General features: G+C 36.2%; 1 long non-coding RNA gene across 3 annotated transcripts in view; it reads left to right on the top strand.

The window, feature by feature from the left end:
- The window catches only part of LOC127476463 (uncharacterized), a 72,461-nt gene extending 60,434 nt beyond the window's left edge, over window positions 1-12,027 (top strand). The window contains exons 3-6 of one of the 3 annotated variants that reach the window (XR_007906628.1): window positions 1,223-1,299; window positions 3,886-4,266; window positions 9,143-9,223; window positions 11,885-12,027. This is a non-coding gene — a long non-coding RNA (uncharacterized LOC127476463). Of the gene's footprint in view, window positions 1-1,222; window positions 1,300-3,885; window positions 4,732-9,142; window positions 9,224-11,884 lie in introns of those variants that run through there. The other 2 variants (XR_007906629.1, XR_007906627.1) reach the window with 2 other exon arrangements.
- The last annotated feature ends 7,859 nt before the right edge of the window (window positions 12,028-19,886 follow it).

Raw genomic sequence — 19,886 nt, 5'->3', positions numbered from 1 at the left:
TTACTGTAATGGACTTTAAGGACAACCAATAGTATAGGCCACTCTTACTAAAAAAACAATATACAAACAACACATATGTAAGAAAATAGATATTTTTGTGTATGTATGTGTGCGTGTCTTTCTAGATATGTCTGTACGCAATTTCATCTTTACCTATGTACTGTATTCTGAGGTTATAAAACCCTGTGCAGAACTTTTACATGCAATACATTGTTATAGTGTTGCTGTCTGTGCCCAAAGCTTTTAATTTGTTTCTTTTAAAACTTGCAATTCCTTTTTTCTGCTACATTGAAAAACAGACAATCATATTCAAAATTGTAGCTTTTATTTTTTTTAATTTTCTTTTTAGATTTCCTTTTTTATAAGGTCAGCTTAATCATTATTTTACATTGTCTGAATATGTCTCCACTTTACAATACTTATCACCCAACAGCACAATCGTGAGTTTTCTGCTTCTAAATCAAGAAAGTGGAAAATAAACTGACCTATATCCTAGGAAATATTAGCTAATAAATAAATAAAAGAAAAGAGGTATGACACCAACTGAAAATATAGCAGAGACAAAAAGTCAAGATTGAATGAAAATTGTTAATAGCGCATAAAAAAAATAAAAAGGAAAAATTATGGATACTTGACAAATGAAAAAAAAAACCCAGATTTTTGTTGTTTAGTGAAGAGGAAGAAAACGAGGTGTTCATCAAACTAAAATTGTCTGCTCATTTTTTCATCCTTTTTTTTAATCATCTTTTCTCAGTTTAATGAAGGAAAACACCTTAAATTTAACACAGTTGGAACTCATCCCTTGTGCTTCACTCTAATTACTTTCTGTGTAGAAGCCAATCAGGAGACTTAAATGGTCTCATAGAGATACTAGTGAAGGTATCCAGATGGTGACATCTGTTCCAAATTGCTACTAAAATTTTGGCACTGCAACTGTTTTTAAACAATCTATATATTTTATCTGGTATGTAAGTTATATGTAGTTTTATATTTGTATCATAAGAACATTTTTATTATGCAATCTAAGATTAGGAGTTTGGATATTAACACAACATGACATTTTATGTCTGACTAGTACAAAAATAAGCAAGTCCTAATAGTAATCTTAAATATGTGATTGGTAGCTAGTTTTTAGGGAGAAGTAACATTCAAGTTGCAGAGTAAAGACAAAAAATAGTATGGAAAGTATCTCTTTTAACTGTAGGTTTCATTGCTGTTTTAGCCAGTTGACATTACACAAGAATGAAAGTTTGAGTCCTAGGAAACGTCAGATACTGAATCCAAACTGCAAGACAAGAGGTAGGCTTTCAAAGTAAACATAGTTTCTTAACTAGTTTACATTCCTTTCTCAGATACCCCCTCTGATTTTGAAATTCCCTGCTCAAATAATTCTGGGTTAAGAAAAAATTGCATTACTCAAGACCTACACATTGTGGTGATTTGCATTTAGTGTTCTTCCTCTAAAGACTACTTTTTCAGACCTCTTATATTTCATTCTCCATGTAGTATCTGTGTACCTCACAATCTTTGAGATATTTATTCTCATAACCCCAAGGGGAAATGGGTTTGTACAGAAAGCCATGTGACCTCTGAGGTTTGTACAAAAGTCAATGGAAAAGAGTGAACCTGAACCTTTATTCCCTTACATTCAAGTCAGTGTTAAATGAACTTTCTTTCCACACTTTACAGAGACTTACTTTAATGATAAATTATTCTCTAGTTCAACCCTTATGTTGTTTAAAAATAATTTTATCTTGGGTGTTTTTTCATTGGAAGAAACAATGTAACTGCTTAGAAACAGCCCTTCTAAAATCATGCATTGATGGATTATGTATAAGGTGTCCAGATGGTAATAGCTTTATATATTGTTTTCAACTCCTCTGAAAAATTTAAGAAGAATCCAGAAAAAAATCTAAAAGATTTCTCATTGAAGTAAGGAAAAGTCATGCATTTTTTTTAGTGGATATTATACAAAATACATACTGCATTATGAATTGTTTTGAAGACAAAATTGTGAGGTCTAAACCAGGTCATTTATCATTGGCTAAGATGTATTTGACTTATGAAGTTAAGTGATACATAAAAGTGAAATTGTGAACCTTTTAAGCATTTAGCTAGCTAGAAAATGCTAACTTTTCTTGGGAGATATGGAGGAGAGTGGGAAATTACTAGTTTGTCAAGAAAAAATGTGGGGGGGGTTACAGAAGTCTATACTATTTTCTCTGAATTTTTATAAAATATTGGATAATTTGAGTAAATGCAATCGCTATCGAATTTTATCCCTTAAATGAGAATTCTTAACTGAGAAATAAGTTCAAATTGGCATGAAAAAGTACACTCTTCAGTGGATTGAAAAGTCTTTGAAAGAGCACAGTCGTAAACAACAGTCTCTAGTTGTTTGAACAACAGGATTAGAGTGGCATTTCTACATGAAACAGCAGTGTCGGTCAGTGTTACTTTAAAGAAGAGCAAACAACCCAAAGCTGAAAGCTGGTGGTATTATCATGGGCTGTACTCCACATTGTGTGGGCATAGGAAAGCTAAAGGGAATAATGTTTGAGAATATAGAGAAGAGATTCCTTCCTTACCTTTGGCCAGTTACACAATGGCAGAGTGAAATAACAGGCAAAGTAAAGAAACCAAAACCATACAGAAAACCAGCTGTCTCCTGTTCTGTAAGGAAGCTTTCAGAAACCTAGATAAAGATTTTGTTATGAAATTTAATGCAATTTTACCCTGTACAAGATTTTGCCATAAAACAAGAGAGGACTAAGTTTGAATGACTCTGATATGAAAATCAATATATTTGCTATAATGAAGTTTCGCCTGATTTGAGAGTTGATTTCCATGAAGCTTGGGAGAAATGGGCCAAGTTAAGGTGGGGAGCAAGGCATCCTCAGTGTGAGTTCCCAGAAAATGCTTAAAATTAATTATGTCTATGTCTTTGTTTTCTAAAATTTTTTTATCTAAAGGCTGTTTATAAAAGATTAAAGAAAACAGTGCAAGTATCTCTAAATTACACTAAAAATGACCCCTGTCTTTCAAGTAGCGTGAATATTTGCTGCAGATCCTTTATAGATACAGAGTATATGGAAGAAAAATTATGGTGTAACAAAGTAATTCTGTTCATCCTGAATTTTATGTGCAGAAGAAACCTTTTGCTTATGCCTTTTACTGCAAAAGACTGATGTGAGTACGACAGCCAAATGATTGCACTTATATTCATAGGAAAAGGTATTACATTTTCCACCTGTTCCTCCCATTTCAATCATACACTGATTCTTTCAGTAAATTAAAAAAAAGATAAAAAAATCTGTTGTCTGTAAGCTCAGGAGGGAAACTGATTTTATCCTAAAAAGAAAACCTTCCTTTTTTTTTTTTTTTTTTTTTTTTTTGTATGAGGGAAAAAATAAGAGAATGTGCTGTCTTATTTGGAAGATTTCAGGTCTACAGTTGTCAAAAGAACTGCTTCTCTAATTTGACTTCATTATGAAATGTCTTAAGGCACTAGCTGTGTAGTGTCTTTGCTGTTGTCTCACCCACAGCTTTTGCTTCTGTTCTGTGGATCTCTAAAGAAAAGGCTATGATGACTTGTAGACAATAAAGACAGTTGTTTAGCACTGAACAGAGGAGAAGTTTTCCTGCTTGTTGAAAACAAAGAGAGATTCAAACACATCACTTACGTTGTTTTCTATGGGTTGTTTTATATGTAATTTTTAAAACTTGAGGGCTGCCTTATTAATCTGTCCTGTGTTGTATCTTGCAAAGCTTTGCATACACCTTTCTCGGAAAACATAGAATGTAATGCAATTATACTTTTTTGGAAAGAATGTATGTTAAATCAGTATTCATTAGAACTGACTTGCATTCATGTCTATCTTCTAGGGCTGGTCACAGTGGAAGAAGTAAATTGACAAAGAGGTGGGATAGTGAGGAAGGGATGAGTGGAGGATTCATTCTTGCAGGACTTGAAAATGGGGTACTGGAACAATAGCTGAGTGAACAAAATGGTATGGAAGTGAATGAAGTCTCTGTAAAGAGCTCACTGGCTCTGGCACAATAGGCTGCAAGCACAAGTTCACAGTATTCCCAGTTTGACCAATTTCTCCTCTGCCCCCAAGGCTCTATCCCCAAAGACAAGCAGGGGAAGGAGAGAACTAATGAAGAAACTAAAGAAAGACAGACAACAGTGTGAGTCAAAAAGAATGACAAGAGTAGAGACAGAAGATGTAGAAACAATAGCCGCAATATGATTGCTTCAGCAGAGTAGGTATTTCATCCTATGTTTAAGTGTGTTTATATGTTACAAGACTCTTGTACTAAGGGTAAAAAAAGAAAAGTATTGCCATTGAACAAAGACTTAAATCACACGTTTTCGCTCCCTGATCAGTCAAAAAGTGTTCCTTTTGTTAGCCTTCGGGTCAGTTTCATTTGAAGTACACTGAAATTGATATCAAATATGTGTAACCTTGATATTTTGCTTCTGGTTAAAGAAAGTGACAGAAGACTTCAGTAATGAAAGACAGTATGTGTAGAAATTCTAAGAACTAAATTATTTGTTGTTTGCTTTATATTTTTAATCCTCATTCTGGCTTTGAAGATGCTGGATATAACAAATCAATGTGAATGTCTTTTTATGGAATTGATATTTTCCATTAACATATATAACATAATAAATCTCCAAAAAGGTCTTTTAGGTGTTCTGACACATTCTTTCCTTTAATGTATAGCCTTGCCAGAGGAGGACAGAAGAAATATAGTCCTTTAAAAAATATGATGTTCATATTACTCATGCAAACCAGTAATGTTAATGTTGCTGGCGGGGTCCTTAAATCAGAATATCATTCTGCTATTTTCCAAGACCATATTTGCAAGCTGAAATAGTCATTGCTGAGATGAGTAATAATTATTACTGATATATTGTGAGAAAATCAGCGCTTGGAATAAAGAATAAGAAAAATAAACATGCGAAATGGGAACCAGAGTCTTTTGATACCTCGGTGATGTGCAGGATGCAGTAGAAATAAATAAAATCATAGGACCAGGGCCCAGGTAGGAGATAGTGTAAAGGGTGGACCTGTGTGCAGTGAAGGTTTGCCAGATTGTGATTTCCATGATTATTGAAGCCACACTGCAATCAGTGGCCTTGCAGGCATTGGCCAGCAGATGTGCAAAGAGGCAGTGCAGAGATGCACAGGAATTCCCTCTACCTGATGGAGAAATTTGTTTAATCTCCAAAGGTGGTCTGCTTACCAGAAAAAGATTTCTCACTAAAACCTTTTCTCCTGTCTCCTGTGCCTCATCCCGCCCATCACGGGGCTGGAGAGCATGCATGCATGCACACAGGTACTGAACCACCATCACACTAGGGTCTATGCCATACTGAACCATTACAGACTCTCTAGCTCTTTGGAAAGGCTGTTTATCAAAGCACTCTGTCTGAATGCCAATTACAAATTGCAGCCTTTCCTCTTGATACTCCAAAAGTTCTTGAAAAGGAGACAATAGAATGAAAGCAGAGGTTGGTCTGAAGGTTTGATTTGGGGACTTGAGGAGACAAATAGCATTATTTTCCAGAATAGAATCACAGACAGGATAAACCATTTGGGCAAGATCAATACCACACACACTTTGATATAAATTGATTGAAAAGCTCAGCTTTCAACATGACAGATAAGTTTTAACCCCGAGCTGGAGTAGGAATCTTACTATTAGTAAGGCAAATCCTTGCTGCTAGATGGTCCACATTCCTGAATAAACCTTCCTTATTGTCAGGCCCAGAGTATCTGGTTGTGTTTCACAGTTTTTGAAAAATGTAGAAATTAATCTTTGGAAAAAAGTGCTAAACTCACTCATGAAGCAATGATTTCATTTGTGCAGAAGCAAACTATCAGCTGAGGTGGAAAATATATCATGAAGGACCTGTACAAATGACTGAATGTGCCTTTTCCAGAAATTGTCAAGTGCGTTCCTGTTGCCTAATAAATAGGATAGAGCTCTTTAAGTCAGGGAACCCTTCAAAGATTCCCAAACCTAATCTTTCAGTTCCAGACAAATTGAAGCACATATGAGTGATATCTGTCACAGTAAGATACTGTTGCACAGCACTGTGATCCTTGCAGAGTTGTATGATTTGCACAGTTGTGTTCATGTTCTGTTCAAAACTTAGTTGTGTTTGAGCGACGCTGCATTGTAGCTCTTTCCTGGCCAGTTCCTTAAACCTTGTCATGAGTGCAGTTTTACACGCTCACTGCAGTTTTACACCTTCATTTCCTGCTGCTAAGACCAATAATTTTCAAAAATAGGTGGTACCAGGTGATTGTAAGTAATACTTTTAAAGGAGAGAGATCTAGTTACTTTGCTTGGCATGTTTGCTACTGCAAACCCCTTGGAAAACCTCAAATAGGATTTACATCTTCTGATGCTTTTAGCTTCAAAGGGGACCTCATCAAATTGCTGATCTCAACTGCTTATTTTCAAAATCAGGGAAAATATAGTTATGTTTTCCAAGGTATGGAAATATGAAAAAGAAATATGAAATATTCATAAAGAAATATGAAAAGGTTATTTATAAAATTACAGGAAAACAGGAGAAGAAGAAAAAGGCCACCATGCAACAAAGTTGCAGTCAAAGAAACAGCATTATGACTCAGAGTTAAATTAATGCCTTTCTTCAATTATGGAAGTTATGATGAGCAGAGGAACAAAAAAAAAAGGCAATAGCTATAAAATACTTACATGGACGAATTAAATTAAAACTTGGTGCAATTAATGTGCTTAAGTTAAAACAATGCAAATTATTCCTCAAAGAGTGAAATAATGGCAAATGACACCATGTATTTGATAAATAATTAAAATTTAAAAAACTCATACAAGTCAGGGACTGTACTCTCAGACTGAAAAAAAACCAAACCCCGGATATTTTGTTTAAGGAAAAAAATATTTTATATGTGTTTTTACCATTATACAGGACTTTAGAATGATACTTGAAAGAAAGAATAGTTAATGGCTTGGGAGAAAATGAGCTGGAAAGCAACACAAGCTTGCCTAAACAGATCCAGTGTAACCTGACATTATTACTGATAACCAGTGTTCCAGACTTAAACAGAATGCCTACTCTTTTGGGACTGCTGTATAGTGTTTTAAGGCCTCATGGGAAATCACTAGCAAAGATAAAGAATTTAGGATTTGGTATAAAATAAATTTGAAGCAACCACAGAAATAATTAATTGGAGTAATGACTCTAGTGGCAGGAGACGTCACAGGTTACAGGGTGGTTGCTCATAGAGAGGGACTGTTTCTGTAAGATACATCTAAAAATATTTTAGTTTTTAATTTGATTGAATTAAATATTTAAATTTACAACATTAGAATGAAAAAAAGAAAGATAGATGCATGCTAACAAAATTTTCTCATCATAGAACCTGAAAACCATTGCAAACATAAAGGTAGAACTGGAATATTTTGGGACCTTATGAAATGAAGTAATAAAAAAGGGAAATATATAATTATATAAAGTGCAGTTATCCATTTAAGGACCAATGAGAAGAGCATCTGCTATACCACAGCACTTTACAGGTTTTAAATTAAGGAGAAAGGAAACTGCAATGCTTGGAATTCAATTTTTGAATGTTTTTGAGTTATCATTGTGATGTGACATGGAAATGGTAAATAAAGTTCTTAGGCATTTTGGAGAGGCCTTTCTGTAAAGAAAATAGAGTCTTGAAGATGTTCAAAGCACTGATCAGACCTCTGGAAGATTGTCTAAAATTCTGCCCACCTCCCTTCAAAAGGTATCAGTTTCAAAATAGAATTGATTAAGAAAGTGTCCACTAAAATAAAAAGAGAATGGAAAGTCCATCCCTTGGGACAACTCTAAAAGAACATTGCTTGTTTGTCATAGAAAACAAAAAACTGAGAGTGGATATGATTTATTTCTGTGCACTGAGGGAAAAGCACTAGAAAGGAAAGATCTTTTGAAGCTTAAAGGGCAGCACTGACTTAAAAGAAAATATATATAAACAGACCGTGAGTAAAGTTTTGTAAATGTAGAGACCCCTCAGAAAATTGAAAGGGTGCAAATATGCCTGGGAAATCATATCTGAAGAGAAAATGCCAGTGATTCACCAAGAAATTGAAAGGACTTACTCAGTGCAGTTTAAATTAAGATTATATGATTTAATTGTCTGTGATCACACAGGAGTGTAGACAGTGACCCAAGAAGTCTTTTATTCCTGTGTTTCTCATTACTCATGTGATATAAATTAGTATGAAGCCCCTTGAGCTTTTCTGTGCTAATTAACTGTGCTCCAATGTTACACATTTTTCAGCAAACCAGCACTGCATTTTAGGTAATTACATTTACCAAATCTTGCTGCAATGAGTACCGGCATCTGGGAATCTTTCCTTGTGACATTTCTCCTATACTCTAGACTTTAAAAACACTTTTGAAAAGCCATGTTTTTCCAATATACATGAGTTTTTTAAGGAGAACATTAGCACATATTCAGGGAGGCTGACCTCTGTAGAAATAATCATACTATAATATCAATGTGGGTGATAAATGCTAAAAATATTATTCTAAAATCTTTCATTGTATATATAATGTAATTACTTTTGGTCTCATATTTATTATGAACTGCATAAACGTCTTTTTATAAGTATTGTTACATTTGCTTCACAATGTTGCTTCTAATTTTGTTACAGGGTTGTTTTTATTCATTATACTTGCCAAGAAAAACCTTTTGAAATAATGTCACTTTTTATTTTCAAAAATACCAAATTTCCTTTCAAGCAGAGAGAAAGCTGGCTACAGTCATATAAAGTACAAAAGGCAGCTAACACTCAAACCAAGCAAAAGAGGTTTTAATTTTGCTTCTTTTCAAAATCTGGCCATAGGGCACAGGAGTGCACCTGGTCACTGCATTTCACAAGAGGAAGCTGGTCAGAAAATGCTCTTATTCTGCCTCTCAGAGCAGGAGATCAATATTGCCATTTAATGCAAGCTTATGGGTTCGAGGTTTTAGAGCCCAGAGCTGAAGCTGCTGTTTCATTGTGGCATTAGAAACTGTAAGCATAACAAATAATTTTTTCACACGTACAGAGTTACAGTCATGATATTCTCTTTCTATCCCCATTTCAGACAAAGACAAGAAAGCGGGAGACAGGGCTGAGTGTCTGCTTTCTGCAGTGGACAACACATTCTGATCCACAGATATGCTAGGTAGACGGTGCTTCATCCCATTAATTTTATTTTCTGTTTTGGGACTGTGACTGCTCTCTTCTATTTCAAGTTCACTCAGAGTACTTAGTTCTGCATGTTGCTTCAGCATAAATGATGAACATTAAATTAAATCCCAGGCTGTGTATGTATGTACTTCACTGCACAGCACAAGGAAGGATGCAGCACTGGACACAACAAGTGTGCAAGGCACGAAACGGAATCACTGTGTGATTTTCTGGCATGCATACCTGACAGTGGTCTGCTGTGTAAGTGTTGATGAAATGGCTAATTTGACACATGGAAAAGTAAAATCACATTATAAGCATACTCTGAGAGATGAGCTTGCTCAGACAAGAAAAATGCCTGCTGTTTTTCTAGAATGCTCTGATTAAATTGCTAAGACTGAAAATGTGCATATTAAGAACTTTATGGTTCCTTCAAAATGCCTGGCTCAGTGAAAGAAGGGCCTGAGCAAAACATTGTAACTGCAGTTTTTAAAAAACTCTACTTTTATAAACAGGGAAGAATCACAACACTTTTCATTGGAAAGGCAGGCTGGCAGCTGTAAGAAGCCAGATCTTGCCAGTTTTACTAATGTTAACAGTGCCATTAAAATCAGTGTAGCTAATTGTGTGAGAAGGACAATCAAGATCTGACCCCGTACCCCTGCTTTGTAAACTTCAGGATCACATAGATTAATATAATACTGACTAGCCAATGACATGTTAAAACCTTAATTAAATTAATTTGTTTGGAAGGTTTTTCCTTTAAAATCTAAAACAAATGGTTCAAGTGAAATGTGAGGTGTAGGGGATATAGAGAAAATCAATAAACCCAGCAGAATGGATGTGGAAATAACTTCTTTATGTTTTCCTGTTTTTGTACTTTATAGTTAGCACCAGTGCATAAATGTAACAGCTACGTGCAAGGGAAGAAATCTAAATCCAAACCTAGAGAGTGGTTGTGATTACCATCTCCTTGATGAATCCTCCATTCTTCTATGAAAGATTAGATTTCTTTTTAGATACTACTCATTAAAAATGCTACTATGTGAATATTGGTTAGCAAGTGTTTTGGGATTTTATTGTTCATTTTCATGTTTTCTACATTATCTTTATTTTTCTCATTTCATTACTAACAATTTTCCAAAAATAGAGTCCACTGATCCTCATGAATTTTCATCCAATATTTCTTTTTGTAGGGATGAGAGGTATTTTTAAAATATATACTGAAAATCATTTAAATATCAAGTTATTTGGGTTTCCTATAAGGACCTTATGGTGGCTTGAATTTTATGATATAGCATGCTTTAAATTGTCATTCTGCAATCTTCATAATACTAATGTATAATAAGGAAATTCAGGTCTACCTTAAAAGTATTAACTGATTAGGGATGCATTTTTAGTCATGACTTCATAAACCTATGTGAACCTATGCAGGGTGTCTGTACACTTAAATGCCATGGGAGCGTGGTACTTAAGAGAATTTCAGAGATCATTCCAGTATGGGGCTACTGATAAATGACTGCATAAAGCTGTACTAGGGCCAGTGAGACTGGACCATTCCTCATAATTTCAGAACAGAAAACAGCAATTGGGTAATGCGCAAGCAAGACAAGTGTATACATCTTGGTGCAGACTACAAATGTCTCCTCTCATCCATAGTTTTCTTGATTTTCATCTATAAACAAAGAGGCTCTATGTACATCATATGGGTGCACAGAGCTCTGAGAAGTAAGTGAAGAGGAAGGAAAGGGTTTGGTTGGGGGAAGCGGGGATTGGACGAAAAACAAATCCATCATACAGCCTCCTCCTCAACTGTAAATTGAGGTTGAATGGTCTAGATCTCTCACAGCTTCCTTCTAGCCTCTGGCAGGAAAAAATCTATCTGAGTCTGAAGGCATAGGAAGACTTCATAGGAAGTCTTTGGAAGCTGTCATGTAAGTGCAGTGCAAAATTATGTATGTAATGCAAAAGTATGAATTAGTGATGCAGAAAAATTGTTGATGAAAAATAAACAATACTGCCAGGCCTGTTTACTGAACTGCAATTAACGGTGAGGATGCTGGAGAGCAGGGGCATGGCTATCTATAGGATCAAAAAATGTGTGTGATAAAACATAGTCAGTAGGGTTGTCATGGGGAGAATATTCTTCAGTCTGGCAACAGCTTATCCTCGTTTGCTTATTTCTAATCACATGGGAAAATGTTTCAGCCACAGCTACAGCATGGATCTTTGCGGTCTCCATTTTTCAACATTTCTGTGGGAATCTCCAGAGTGAGGCTTTGGTGTGGCCTGGAAGGATCATAACCTGGCACAGGAAGATTAGGCAGTCAGTGAACCTGAGAAGGGACTCTACATTTATGTTCTGAACCTGCTAATGGAGACTTAGGAATAAGGTAATTGGATGAAAAAATAATTATGTTAAAATGAAGTGCCTAAGTGAGCTAATTAACTAGTTGCGACAGAGATTTTATTCTAAACAGGAGCAGGTAAGGTGGTTCTTTTAAGTGTAAAGGATGTGCTAAGTATAGATTAGAAGTAGGAACTTCTTCAGTAAATTTAGCTTGCTTCACTAAATCCAAACATCAAAATCTTCTCATAGGTATTCAGTTTGATAGTTATTGATTCTTATTTTTCTCCATGTTTTAATTCCATATAGAGCCCATAAAGAATTGTATAAGGACAAGTAGAGATCCTCATTTAGTGAACTGACTGAAATTACTGAAGTCATGTCTGCAGGTGTCATCTGAAACCTTGGCCACAAGATCCTTCATCTGGAAAGGCATAAGACACTGTTTATAAATCCCCTGGTGTATTTTTCTGATCTCTGATTAAACTAGTATGCACGTGCTTCTGATATAAATATTCACATTATATTAAAAATCTGTGGTTTGAAATTCTGGAGTTCAAATTATGAATATGGAACTCAATTGCATAGTCAGTGGTGAAACTTATTTAAAAAAGGGATGCAAACTTAAGGAAAGGGCACATAATTGCAAATATGAGCACACATATATACTGACTGTTGTTCCCGAAGAAGAGGCAAAAGTAACTAAAATGAAATAGAAAGAGGAAATCAATTTACACAACAGTAGTGCTAGAAGTGTTGGGACTAGTGGAAAAAAGGATGACTAATCTTGCAAATAAGCTTCACTTTTCTAGATGTGTTGAGCTGGAAAGTAATTGGAATCTATGGAGTATAGATAACTGAAAAAATTTTACAGTTGCAGTCCTGACCCAACAGAGTGGGAATTTTGCCATAGCTTAATTGGGGCTGACATTTTATATGGTGCTTTATCACTAACAATTCAGGGATCTGATCCACAAGTGCTGGCACCACTTGGAGTTTTTCCATTGCTTTCACAGATCTTTGGATCAGACCCATGCTGCAGATGCATAATTCTTCTGTCTGAGGGGTAATTTCATATGTAATTGTCAGAGCTATCAGAAGAGCCTCAGGCAAGGTTGGGAAAGAACATCTACATCTGGGCAGAGATCTTGAGATGTGAGCAGGACAACGATTTTAAAATCTGATCTTAAAATCTGAAAAAACATATTCCTTTATTGCTAACTTGTAACAACCAGCTTGGCTAGAAAAAGTGAAACTATTTCCTGTCCGTGGATCCAGCTGAAGAACTTTTGTATCAGCTGTATCCTCATAATATCTATGAGGTTAAATGTGGAGGGTTCCTACTTTCCTTTATTATAAGAAGCATATGTAATCCGTATGCAAGCACTGTTTTTGTAAGTCACTGAGCTGTAAGAGTCACTGAGCTCAGCTATTTATTTAAACATGTTGAACATGAAGTATCAGCATAATCCCCTTGACCTCTGAGAGGGTTTTCACCTGTTGTGTAGAACTCAGACTTTCTCTGGTATTTGGGCAAGGGAGTTCATTAACTCTCAAGACAGAAGCCATATACTCAATCTGACTAAATGAGGAGTATTACTAGTAAATTTTCGACTTTAAATGTTTGGTTATCCTGTTAAAAAATAGACCACTTCTCTATAAGTCTGATTGTTGGATTGAGCAATTTGATTCTTTTTAGGACTAGAGAATAAAAGCTGCTACTAGCCAAGAAAAAGTCATATAACAGCTATTACTGCATACTGTCATTGTTGCTCTCCTAGTACACCATGAATACCTGCATTTTTCTGTTGTGACTTCACATAGATAAAAGATGTCAAAAGAATCTGTCTGATTTTATACAATGACGTGACTTCTAAAATTTATTAACACCTTACAATATTTATCATCAAAATATGTTCTTGCTAGTGTCATCTAAATAGGTTAATTCACAAAGATAACATCTAAAAAATTCTTTTAATTGCTGTTGGGGGAAAAAAATTGGTTTAGTTTCTGGTGTCTTCAAATGCTGCCCATCTTTCTGTAATTGCATAACGCTATCACTATTCACTATTCTGTCTATTCTTGCATAGAGAATTGAAACATCACTTGAGTTTTCTCTGAGGATGGATTAACAAGATCTGCTGTGACATGACTTGATTAATTAATGAGACTAGAGTATTCTTTGGACCTGGTGTGCTGTTCTTGAACTTCTGAGATGGGAAAATTCTAACCTTCAATATTTTAGAAGCACACTGGGTAAAGCAAAACTCTTGTATGACCTTCACTAATAATAATACTGGAAATCCATTATAGAGGGTACTTGAATAGCTGTATATATTCAAGATGATTTTTTCATATTTGAAGAATGAAAGTGCATGCAGATAAAGTAGAGTACAGAAAAATATTTCATCGACTGTTTAAAATGTAATTAGATGCCTCTTTATTTTTCTTTCAGCAATCTTCTACAAAAAGAAATAGCTCTTGTAAGTGCTGCACTGCAAAAGTCATTTCACTCTATGTACGCACCCCTAAGGAAATAGGAAAGGTTCTCAAAGGGCAAACACCAGATGAAAGCTAGCATATTCCATCCATTGACCCTGCTTTAGAAATTTCTTGTCCACAATTGAGTATCAGGCTACATAAGGAAGTGTCAAGAAGTATGTCTGTAAAACACTCTTGAGATACACATTATAATGCTGCTAGGTCTACCTGTCTCACCAAGAGACTGAGATTAGTCTAAGACAATAAATTCCTTCCATTTTGTAGATGACTTAAGGCTATCTTCAAGCATAGCTGGCAGAAATAATAAGGATCTGGGTTTAGAGACCTGGCAATGTTGTAAATTGAATTGTTTGTGGAGCATAGTTGGTTTTGTCATCAGGTCAACATTTTAGTGGAGGCTCTCAGGGTCTATAGTTTGCATGTTGATACTAAGGGTGCCAGATAGTTTTTCACCTTCTGTTTCCTTCTTGCCCCCATCAAAGAAATCCTTTGAGAATCAAAGCTTGTGCACCTTACTATTTGTACTCTTATCAATAAATTGATACTCAGTATGTGAGTGTCAATGTTAAAAATTTCCTGTGCAGTGAAAAGCAGAGTTGAAAATTAGTTTTTTTTATCTAATAAAACAGGGATCACAATGATTGTTGCTTTTGTATACAAAGAAAGGCAATAGCTCTGCAACGTACATTTCCTCCTTGGATATACTTTGAAAAAAGTTAATAAGGTTAACATCGTGTATGTCAGCTGGTTTTGCCTTCATAGATGCCAGATAGCATTAGCAAAGAGAAGCAGATGTAAGTTCTTTAGCTAATATTATTAGACCTCTTCCCTCCTACATGCCAGCATGAGATTCACATTAATGAAATTAGACCTGAACACATCCAACAGTCTTAAGTCAGTAGTAGAGATAGGAAATAATTTATTGTAGGTGACAGGGAACAGCTATAGAATACAAACTATGTCTAGTGAGATGGGAAAAATGAATTACTAGCAACTGATGGACACCAGTGCTACTGATCTCAGAAGGATAATGTCACTGGCAGACATAAGTGTATGAGTTACACAGACCTGTTGAAATGAGTCAGATCCTCCAAAATGTCATGGAAAATCTGAAGTTGCCTTTGCCCATCTTAATTTTGGAATATGAGAGTCATGCATCGCTACTACCTGATTTTGATATCCCTGATTAGATAAATAGTCCCACATTAGGGACACAAATGGTCCCACAATAAATGGTGTTTCACATAGGCTGGACAAGTACTGTTAAAGTTATTAAATATTTCTCTTTAAAGCTTACTTTCATTTGAAAAACTCGTAAGCATTTATATGCAATTTTCCTTTCTCAGTAAGGATTTGGTTGAATTTGGTGTAAATATTCATTACAATGTTTCAAGCTTATAGAAAGAGGCATGATGAGGCAGTAGCATTATAAGAAATGCTTTTCTCATATTTTTGTGTTGTTCATTTAAAGAGCAAATCCTGTCCTTTTCTGTTAAATGTTTTAAGGATCAAATGTTCTGAGCTAGAGAAGTGTTGTTAAATCAGGCATGACCATGTTGTTACTCCAAGAAAATCTACCCCAGCTTAAATAAAAAAAAAAAAATTAGTTTAGATGTGATTAGTGGTATAACTTTTAGCTATAAAGTTTCTCTAAGTTTGCATATGCTTAAATCTTGTATTCAAAAAGATTTCTGTTGAAACCCCCTGTGTCTTTTCTGTCCCACTCTAATTTTGAACATTTGCATTGAAATCTCCGTCACTTTTAACCTCAGCAGAACTTCCCACTGGACAGAAGGACAAAGCAGACTGAGGTAAGAAAGCTGCAGGAGGGTAAAGGTGGTGATCAGAAACTTGGGGAGGGAGAGACAGAAAAACACAATAGTAAAAATACATAGAGGGAGAGAAAGTTAGGACTCAATATGGACAAAGTCTGAAATTATCTGCTAAAGTTGAGATAAAAGTGGAAGCTGTGAAGGAGAGTAAATAATTTCCAAGGTGAAGGGGTAGAGATAAAGAAAGATGATGCAAGGAAGAGACAAATAAGTTTTTTTCTTTTCTTAATAGAAGAACATCACTTTTTAGAGTGAGAATAGAAAAACTATAAATCTCACAACTTTCTTGGTCTCAGGGGAAAAAAAAGAATTGTAAAGCCTGCTGGCAAATAAATATATAAGTTACCTATTTTCTCCTAATACTCAGACGGGATGAATTGCACTCAGTCTTTAAAAATGCCACATTAAGCCCAGTTTCACATTATCTGTTTCTGTGTAAATATGAGTGTATGGTAACATTATTTGTACTTGCCTCACAGGACATAAGAGTCACCAGTTGCTTTAATAGAGTGCCCACTGGTCTCAGAACTGAACCTTGGATTAGGTAAACAGAAGACAAATGCTATACAGTTGCTCACAACTGTAAAAAGTGTAATGTCAGGATTCTTGGTGAATAAGCTGGGCTGACATTTTGCTCACCTCAGGAGATGAGCAGTAAAATTTTACTGCACCAAGTTGTCCACCCAAAATGTCTCTCCCTCAGAGAAGAGTCAGCAGAGTAAACATCTGCTCCTGCCTCCATTGTCATTCACAGTGCAGTGATTTTGAATAAATTGCTGAGAAAGGTGGGCATTGTCATCAGTGTGTCTGGGCTGCTGAGATACTAGCAGACACTCAGTTCTGCTGAGTCTGTTTTGGGGATGGAAACCTACAGTAGGGCAGGAAGGAAGGCAGAAGGCATAATGTTTTAGTCAGTGACTACAGTCCAGCAAGCCTTGCATTTTACCTGTTGTTAGAGGAAATCTCTATGCCACAGCAGACAGCTGTTCAGGACTTCCTTAAAGGGACCCCACCTTGCAGTCTTCCATCTTCTCCTCTGTGTATATTGCAGCTTAAGTTCAGAACACAGTCTTATTCTACCTGATTATGGGCCCACATTCAGAGTCTGTGTCTTATGATGAAACCTATTATAATATGGTAGCATAAAATCATGGAGAAGGACAGGACATTAGAAGGATACCTAATCAACCCCTGCTCTGACATCTCTTCTTATGGGCATTCAAAGACAGAGAAACTAAAAATTCTGCAGGAACTCATTTGAATTCATTTATGTTTTAAATTCATTTATGTTTTAGAAAGGAAGAAGAAACCTGAAGAGCTTTTTCTCTAATGCCCGATTTGGTACTTCCTGTAGTTTGCTTAATGTCTTATTTACCCCCCAACAATACAATGCAATCTGCTTTTTAGTATCTGCCTTTATATATTTGAAAATATTATCATCCTCTCTATTAGTCTTCTTTTTCTTCATTTGCGTAGCCTGGTTTTGTTTTTTTCAATCTTTTCTTAGGACCCTATCTTGATTTTGTAGGTCTCTGATCAGTTTTTTTTCCTTTTTGGCCTTTCTTCACTTGATCAAATGGCAGAAATAATGCCAGGACCAGTATCAGTAACATAACAGATAACCCACGATACTAGATACTAACTAAATATTAATATAGACTTAAAGACTTATGAGCATATTTATGAGCATTAAGATTAATTATAATTAATCTCAAAATATTCTAATCATGCACAATGCACACAATTTAACTCACCTTCCCTACCTGACTCCAGGCCCTGTGTGTTACCAGGACATCCACTTTTTTGTGCGGAAAGAGCAGATTCCCCAACTGCACAGCCCTCCTCTGGGAGGTTGGGATGCTCCAGCTCTGTGTGTACTTCTGCTGCTTCCTACCACCTGGTGATGTACATGCTGGCAAGGGAGCACCTCCTGAGTTCCAACACACACGGCCCCACATGTTGGTTCCCTGCTTGCTGCACCTCCCACTCTCTACATATGTGTGCATGTGTATGTGTATGTGTGTATCTGTGTCATGGCCAGGCTTCGCAAATGAAGATCTGGGAAGGGTTCTACCCACATTTGCTACAAGTGCCTTGGTGGCTACAAAGGCCAATATGAGACAGGCACGTCCAGCTGCAAAAGGCACAGCAGAAAGACTCCTTAGGAGGTATATTCTGCAAGCCACTATTTTTTCTGTGTTGTCTTTTCTCCTCAAGAGTGATCCTGCGTGCTTTCTCAAAAGCATCAACAGCATTAAAGACGGTGTGTCTTCAGACCTCCCATATGTGTGTGTATATATATATATATATATATATATATATATATATAATATTCTGAGTTGGAAGGGATCCATAGCGATCATCACTCTCCTGGCCCTGCACAGGTCCATTCCCAGGAGTCACCCCATGTGCCTGAGAGCATTGTTCAAACACTTGAACTCTGGCAGGTTGGTGCTGTGACCACTTCCCTGGGGAGCCTGTTCCAGTGCCCAACCACTCTCTAGGTGAATAACCTTTTTCTAATATCTAACCTAAACCTACTCTGGCACAGCTTCATGCCATTGGATTCTGTCACTGGTCACCAGAGAGGAGATCAGCAGACTGCAATGAGGTCTCCCCTCAGACTTCTCTCTGCCTTTGTTGCGTGCAGGCTGCTCCTGGAGACCACAGGGAGGCTGCACCTTCAGCTCTAGGCAGAGACTGTAATGGGATGGTTGCCACCAGTGTCAAAGCAGGGGCTGCCTGCTGCTTTTTGTCAGTCCAAAGTCTCTTCCTTGTGTTACAATTTCCATCCTGTTTATACACACACACACATATATCTTTTCAAGATGACTTCATTTCAGAAGTCTCTTTGTAGTTCACAGGTTACTGTTTGATCTCTCTGATGGTTGCATTCCTCTCACATGATTCGGTTTAGGTAAATGCCTGCTCAGATGGCTTTGTGTTCATTTCACCCATATCATTTATATTCATATTCCTATTTTAACAAATGTTGTTATTCAGGCCACTTGCTAAGGGTGAACCAGGTGAGCACTCCCACATGTGTTTTTGAATTTCAAATCTACTGGTGACTTAATACCCACTAGTGGACAAAGGCTCATTTTATAAATTTGAAAGACTTCAATTTTTTTAGTTTTGATTTTACTCCTACCTTCAGGCCCTGCCTGAAGTGATATAAAATCAAAGCATCTCTCCTTAATATCCAGCTAGGATGCTTCAAATAACTTTATCGTACCCAGCTACTAGGAAGAGTTAAATAAAATAATTTAGGTTTGCCAAATGATGAAGGAATAAAATTTGGGGGGAGTTTTTTTTAATAAAAAGGCAGAATATGGGCAAGATAATTTTAAACTATATTCTGATATTGAAATGACTGTGTGATGTGCTGGCCACTGCATAGTTGCTTCAAACTGCAAGACAATCACCTTAAAGAGAGCCTGAAGTGAAACCCAGTGCTGGTTGTTGAAGCAAAATATGTGATTCACAGCCTGTATCAGTACTAGTCACTGTTAAAGGAGACTTGATTTATTTAGCTCTCAGATCTCTCTCTTTGCAGTCTCAGAACATGTATCATCATCACTAGATAATTAGGACAGTCTTATTCAAAAAGGGGGATAGGAAAATCTAAAAATGATGACAATGAAACATGCAAAGACATTTGAATAGTTACCATTACCAAATCAGTAAGAAAAGAAGAAAGAGGAAGAGCAATAATCAGTCTTTTTATCATTTGTCAGAACTTGGAGTATTATCATGTGTAGGCTGCTTATTGTGATTGAAAGCACATATGCTAAGGAGTGAACTTTTCTCATATTCTCATATTCCTGAAGGTCACATTGCCCTTTAGGCTACAGAAGGCTAAAACACTTTGAATTTTTAATTCAATAATGAAATTTGGTCTGTGACCTTAGTGTTGCAAATTATCTCTATGTGTCTTTAAGAATAATACATCTACACTTAAAATGCAATACAGCAGA

The sequence above is a fragment of the Manacus candei genome, unplaced genomic scaffold, assembly GCF_025592945.1.
Source record: "Manacus candei isolate 608988 ecotype Guabito, Panama unplaced genomic scaffold, ASM2559294v1 h1tg000049l, whole genome shotgun sequence".
NCBI classification, from domain to species: Eukaryota; Metazoa; Chordata; class Aves; order Passeriformes; family Pipridae; genus Manacus; species Manacus candei.
The sequence above is the reverse complement of the archived record's forward strand: the minus strand, read 5'-3'. Positions and strand labels throughout refer to the sequence as shown.